Raw genomic sequence first — 8,188 nt, forward strand, 5'->3', positions numbered from 1 at the left:
CAAAACATCACTGTGACGAACAAATGGAGATTAGTTGGTAACTGTTGGCACTTTATAAAGGTTAAAAACCATGTCGTTTATTATTATATAAGCCCAATTTCTTTGTGGATCTGCTGCAAATGTTTTATATTTGTCTACCTGCATTACACTGTAAGCCCTCGTCTGCACTAACGGTTTGGGTGTGATATGGATATTTACACTGCTCAGCTGAAAGCACAAAGAAATTGGACATGTATTAATGTACTTCACAGCCCCAGAGAATCAAGCTTAGAGGCTTTTAATGATGTTTTTCTCACCAGTGACAGATCGAGTCATGCCGAGGTTTTATCAGGAGGGGTCATGTGGAGTTTTCCCCCAGGGAATGTTTTTCCTCCTATGATTTTTTTTAACTACAGCAGAAAAACAAAAGCGATCTGGATCACAGATGGGGACATGTCTGCTTGATTAACACAAAGCTGAGAGCACATCACTTCTGTCTGAAGGAAAGAGAAGTCAAGCATTACTATCGTTACTCAACAAACCCCAAACACATCCAGCGTGTGGTCCTGCAGGACTTGTCCTCACCGTGTCTTGTTGAGGACCAAAAGAATCTTAAAGCTTCTTACACTGTTTGAAGGTGATCCTGTATGAATTTACTATGGTTCTACAGCAGTAAAAGTAACTGTTGTTTTCTCAGAATATGATTTGATACTGATATTTATGACAATATACATTTAATACTATTAATGGGGATAGATGGATGATTGGGTGGATGGATGGATGGATGGATGGATAATGGATGGATGGACGATCGGATGGATGATTGGATGGATGACTGGATGGATGGATGGATGATTGGGTGGATGGATGGATGGATGGATGGATGGATGGATGGATGGATGGATGGACAGATGGACGGACGATCGGATGGATGATTGGGAGGATGGATGGATGGATGGATGGATGATTGGGTGGATGGATGGATGGATGGATGGATGGATGGATGGATGGATGGAAGGATGGATGGATGGATGACTGGATGGATGACTGGATGGATGGATGGATGATTAGATGGATTGATGGATGATTGGATGGATGGATGATTAGATGGATGGATGATCGGATGGATGACTGGATGGATGATTGGATGGATGGATGGATGATTAGATGGATTGATGGATGATTGGGTGGATGATCGGATGGATGGATGATTGGATGGATGGATGGATGGATGGATGATTGGGTGGATGGATGATTGGATGGATGGATGATCAGGTGGATGATCGGATGGATGGATGATTGGGTGGATGATTGGATGGATGGATGGATGATTAGATGGATGGATGGATGGATGATTGGATGGATGGATGGATGATTGGATGGATGGATGATTGGATGGATGGATGGATGATTGGATGGATGGATGATTGGATGGATGGATGGATGGATGGATGATTGGATGCTCGGATGGATGGATGGATGGATGGATGGATGGATGGATGGATGGACGATCGGATGGATGGATGATTGGGTGGATGATTGGATGGATAGATAATGGATGATCGGATGGATGGATGGACAATCGGATGGATGATTGGATGGATGATCGGATGGATGACTGGATGGAGGATGATCGGATGTATGGATGGATGATTGGGTGGATGATTGGATGGATGGATGGATGATCGGATGGATGACTGGATGGATGACTGGATGGATGGATGGATGGATGATTAGATGGATTGATGGATGATTGGATGGATGATTGGATGGATGGATGGATGATTAGATGCATTGATGGATGATTGGATGGATGGATGATTAGATGGATGGATGATCGGATGGATGACTGGATCGGATGGATGGATGACACTTGACTTGACATTTTGATATTCAACAGTGCTTTTGATCTGCCTGCATTGACACTATTCTTTAAGAGCTGCTGTGCAGTCAAACAATGTACCAGTTATCAATGTAAAGCTGCTTTGACACAATCTACATTGTAAAAAGCGCTATATAAATAAAGGTGACTTGACTTGACTTGACTTGACTGGATGGATGACTGGATGGATGGATGATTGGATGGATGGATGGATGGATGATTAGATGGATTGATGGATGATTGGATGGATGGATGATTGGGTGGATGATCGGATGGATGGATGGATGATTGGGTGGATGATTGGGTGAATGATCGGATGGATGATTAGATGGATGGATGATCGGGTGGATGGATGATCGGGTGGATGGATGATTGGGTGGATGATCGGATGGATGGATGATTGAATGGATGGATGGATCGATGGATGGATGATTGGGTGGATGATTGGGTGGATGGATGAATGGATGGATGGATGGATGGATGGATGATTAGATGGATGGACGATCGGATGGATGGATGATTGGGTGGATGGATGGATGGATGGATGGATGGATGGATGGATGGATGATTGGATGGATGGATGGATGGATGGATGATTGGATGGATGGATGGATGGATGGATTAGATGGATGGATGATCGGGTGGATAATTTGATGGATGGATGGACGGATGATGGATAATTTGACGGATGGATGGATGATGGAAAATAGAATGTTTGTTCAAAGTTATCTGGTCTTTTAATACTTTATAAATTGTTCATGGTACGTTTTTTTTTAAATGTTTTGTTGGAAGTTCGTCTAACTTGTTTCAGAATGTTGAGAGAACGTTCAGAAATAATGTTTTAACAACTTAATGGTTAGCCGGGTAAGACTTACAGCTTCCTACAGAAAATCACGATCAATCATCATGTCAGATTGTTTAATATGTCAGTCTCAGTGAGCAGCAGAAAGTTTCTCACACTCTTGTTCTCAGAGCAAAGCAAACATTTACAGCGCGTCTCTTTACAGAGCAAACGATTGACCCGCGAGAACCTCTAAACCTGAAATCTTATACGCTCTAAACTTCACAGTCCCAGTGGAAACGAGGAACACGTGTTAATGAATCAGTGTCATACTTATTTTCTCCCTGCTGGGCTCATTATGCCAATGTGTTTGTCTTTCTCTGCACTCATTTACTATTATTGATTTGTTCCTACGCTTTCAACCTCTTTTCCAATATCAGTAAGTAAGCAGTGCCTATTAAGCCAGAGTCTTTACAATGCGAAACTCCCTGTGGTTTTGGCGAGCGGCCATTCGCCCTACATATGGGAATAAAACCAATCCGCACACAACGTGGGAGCTTGCGATAACAAACTAGACAGAATGCAAACTTAATTTCGTTTCATGAGCTTTCCGCACTCCTTCTTTCACAGGAGAAAGAGCTGAAAGAATTGAAAGAGACGTATTAATTCGGGCCTCCTACCGTGGAACTGACAACAGCCACACATGAAAGGCTTCTACAGCCTCTGTCATCATTATTCCGTCATTGAGACGTTTTTGCCTTGCGAAGCAATGTTATTACCTTCTGATATGGTTTGCAGCCATTCAGCGGGATCTTGAACAAAAGGTAAAGCAGCACAAGCTTCCTTGTAATTCCTCTCGACATCTTCAGAGTCAGAGACCTTCTTCCAGCCGGCTTTAGTCTGTTCAGCGCATAAAAAATAAATCACAAATAATTGAATATGAATGTTGCAATGCCAGAGTTTCTGTTTGTGTGTCGGTCAAAAATGACCAAATTGATTTTTTATTTCAATGAAATGATTGTACTATATTTTAGTTTGATAATGTTTTTTTGTTTTACATTTTTAGGGGATTTTATGGTACTGAATTATATTTATACTGTAGTTATAATCCATTTATCGATTTTTTGAGCATGGACCTGAAATGAAATTTTCATCTTAAACTGTGGTAAATCTTGAATGGTTTGGAGCAACAGACTGAAGTTTGGTCTCTTTTTTTATGGTGACACTTGGCAGATTATTGCTGGAGATCGGATGGAGATTTTGCTGGAAAATGTTTTTTAAAAAAAAGTGAACTTAAAGTTATAGAAGTTTAAGGTTATTGATATGAAAAATGCACAAAAATTATATTTTCAACTTTTATATGAAATATATATTTTCCAAAAAAATAATCAATCTAAACAAGTTGTGTTCCAAATTTGAGGTTGATATCTCAAAAAAATGAGCTTTCAGTCAGAGTTTGTTTGGCCGCAGTACCAAACGCTTCCTCTAGATGAAATTTGTTTTGACCGTGAGGAGTACAAGTGTGACTATTTTTTTCAGCACCATTTAACCTTTTCAAATCATGTCCATGATTTTTTTTGTGTTCACATAGCAAGTGCCAAAACCTTTACCAAGTTTCGTACAATTCTGATGAAGTAAAAGCAACAGAGGGTTAATATATAAATAATAAAATATAAAAATTTATGTTTTATATTTTATATATAAATAATTTAATTTTTAATATAAAAAATTATTTTTAATATATATATATATATATTGAACTAAGGCAAGTTTTCTGAAATGTTGTTTAAATATGCAAATGAGATATTTCCTAATTAAACATGCACACATTTGCATACATTTCCAGAACAGAAATCTGAACACTGGATAAAGCCAGGATCAAAATTCTAGTTTGATTTTGTTTACATATTGGATTTAAAGGTTTTTACAGAGGAGATTTTTAGCACAGACTGAAGTTTGGTCTCTTTTTAAAGAAGATACTTGGGAGATTATTGCTGGAGTGGAAAAGTTGTAAAAAAAAAAAAAAGTGAATTTAAAGTTATAGAAGTTTATTGATATGAAAAATGCACAAAAACAATATTTTCAATTTTTAAATGAAATATATATTTTCCAAAACACGTTTTACTCTAAAACTGCAAGAACATCAAAGCTATAAATCTAAACAAGTTGTGTTCCAAATTTGAGGTTGATATCTCAAAAAATGAGCTTTCAGTCAGAGTTTGTTTGGCCGCAGTACCAAACGCTTCCTCTAGATGAAATTCGTTTTCCATTCATTTCTCATTTTTGACCGCAAGGAGTACAAGTGTGACTAATTTTTTCAGCACCATTTAACCTTTTCAAATCATGTCCATGAATTGTTTTTTTGTGTTCACATAGCAAGAGCCAAAACCTTTACCAAGATTCGTACAATTCTGATGAAGTAAAAATGCTAAAAAAACCAAAACATAACATTTTTCAGTCAAAAACGAACCGAGAGCAACAGAGGGTTAATGTATAAATAATAAGATTATTGAACTAAGTTTTCTGAAATGTTATGTTTAAATATGCAAATGAGGTATTTTCTAATTAAATATGCACACATTTGCATACATTTCCAGAACACTGGATAAAGCCAGGATCAAGATTCTACTTTGACTTTGTTGACATGTTAGACTTAAAGGTTTTTACAGAGGGGATTTTGGATTTCGCCTTTTATCACTCCATAAATCAGAAAATACTGTCAACAGACTGAAAGAAACACATTTTCACGATGTGTTCAGGAATAAAATGTTCTATGAATCAGGTGAATGATGTATGAACAAACCTACAGAATATAGATATGAATAACACTGTAAAGTCTGGTGTGTGTGAAGCTGCTGAAGTGGATATTTATGATAAACTCGCCGCCTTTAAAGAGATGGATTGATATTGAAATCTACAGACGCAAGGGGATAAAGTGCAATAAAATACTTAAATGTTTTTGGATAGTTTCTTTCCACTAGTCTGAAAGAAGATGTGTTAGGAAGCGAAATAGCCCTCAGAATTGACCAGTGCATGAAAAACAATGTTTTTGCCTGTAGTGTCTCGCCTTAATAGACTAAAAAAAAAAAATAAAACATTTCTACTTCTGTGTTCAACAGAAAAGAGAGTTTTTCCTTTCTAACCAAAAAGCAATCAAGCAGATCATATGAAGAAAGTTTGTGGCGAAAAGACACTGCGTGGAAAGTTATAAATGTTTATTGTCCCCTCGATCCATCTGAAATTACATTACGAGATTCTCACAGGCTCGCGGGCTGAATATTAGATTTCTAGAAAAGTCAATAGAGGACCTCGTTATTAAAGTGAATAAATATTCTCACCCCTCAAAGCGATCTCAAATCCTGCATTTCTCAAGTTTTTTATTTATTATCGACAGGATAATGCTGACACACTATTCTGCCTCATGGCTTTTTATATGAAAGTGAATGTGTGTGAACAGAGAAACTCGCCGATAACTCATGAATGACTTTATTAGACTAGATTGCTTCACCTCGTCTGTCTGCGGTCGGAGCCGGTGTCTGTCGCACTATTTCTGCACTACATTCATTTTAGATTTGATTGATCTCTGTGTATTTCAGCAATGTTGGAATATAAACCTGATCCTGCTATACCACCAACCAGTTTTTGATTTTAAACACTCAAACTATTTTCACTCAGAAATTGCTAGTAAACTGTTTCAAAATAAATTCTACATTGACAAAAATTGGTGTAGAAACCATTTTCACTCAGAAATTGTTAGTAAATTGCTTCAAAATAAATTCTACATTGACAAAAATTGGTGTAGAAACCATTTTCACTCAGAAATTGCTAGTAAACTGTTTCAAAATAAATTCTACATTAACAAAAATTGGTGTAGAAACCATTTTCACTCAGAAATTGTTAGTAAATTGTTTCAAAATAAATTTTACAATGAATAAAATTGGTGTAGAAACCATTTTCACTCAGAAATTGTTAGTAAATTGTTTTAAAATAAATTCTACATTGACAAAAATTGGTGTAGAAACCATTTTCACTCAGAAATTGTTAGTAAATTGTTTTAAAATAAATTCTACAATGAATAAAATTGGTGTAGAAACCATTTTCACTCAGAAATTGTTAGTAAATTGTTTCAAAATAAATTTTACAATGAATAAAATTGGTGTAGAAACCATTTTCACTCAGAAATTGTTAGTAAATTGTTTTAAAATAAATTCTACATTGACAAAAATTGGTGTAGAAACCATTTTCATTCAGAAATTGCTAGTAAATTGTTTTAAAATAAATTCTACATTGACAAAAATCGGTGTAGAAACCATTTTCACTCAGAAATTGCTAGTAAATTGTTTCAAAATAAATTCTACAATGAATAAAATTGGTGTAGAAACCATTTTCATTCAGAAATTGCTAGTAAATTGTTTTAAAATAAATTCTACATTGACAAAAATCGGTGTAGAAACCATTTTCACTCAGAAATTGCTAGTAAATTGTTTCAAAATAAATTCTACAATGAATAAAATTGGTGTAGAAACCATTTTCACTCAGAAATTGTTAGTAAATTGTTTTAAAATAAATTCTACATTGACAAAAATTGGTGTAGAAACCATTTTCACTCAGAAATTGTTAGTAAATTGCTTCAAAATAAATTCTACATTGACAAAAATTGGTGTAGAAACCATTTTCACTCAGAAATTGCTAGTAAATTGTTTCAAAATAAATTCTACATTGACAAAAATCGGTGTAGAAACCATGTTCCAAAATAAATTCTACATTGACAAAAATCGGTGTAGAAACCATTTTCATTTAGAAATTGTTAGTAAATTGTTTCAAAATAAATTCTACAATGAATAAAATTGGTGTAGAAACCATTTTCACTCAGAAATTGTTAGTAAATTGTTTCAAAATAAATTCTACATTGACAAAAATTGGTGTAGAAACCATTTTCATTTAGAAATTGTTAGTAAATTGTTTCAAAATAAATTCTACAATGAATAAAATGGGTGTAGAAACCATTTTCACTCAGAAATTGTTAGTAAATTGTTCCAAAATAAATTCTACAATGAATAAAATTGGTGTAGAAACCATTTTCATTCAGAAATTGCTAGTAAATTGTTTTAAAATAAATTCTACATTGACAAAAATCGGTGTAGAAACCATTTTCACTCAGAAATTGCTAGTAAATTGTTTCAAAATAAATTCTACAATGAATAAAATTGGTGTAGAAACCATTTTCACTCAGAAATTGTTAGTAAATTGCTTCAAAATAAATTCTACATTGACAAAAATTGGTGTAGAAACTATTTTCATTCAGAAATTGCTAGTAAATTGTTTTAAAATAAATTCTACATTGACAAAAATTAGTGTAGAAACCATTTTCACTCAGAAATTGCTAGTAAATTGCTTCAAAGTAAATCATACACTAAAAAAAGGTGTATAGAAACAATTTTTACAAAGAAAATTACAAAAAAAAAAAAGTTCTTGTAAAACATACTCCAATAATCTTCATTTACAATTTCGAAAAATCATTTTTTACAGTTTACACCACATGTTGT

This window comes from Ctenopharyngodon idella, chromosome 20 (assembly GCF_019924925.1).
Source record: "Ctenopharyngodon idella isolate HZGC_01 chromosome 20, HZGC01, whole genome shotgun sequence".
NCBI lineage: Eukaryota > Metazoa > Chordata > Actinopteri > Cypriniformes > Xenocyprididae > Ctenopharyngodon > Ctenopharyngodon idella.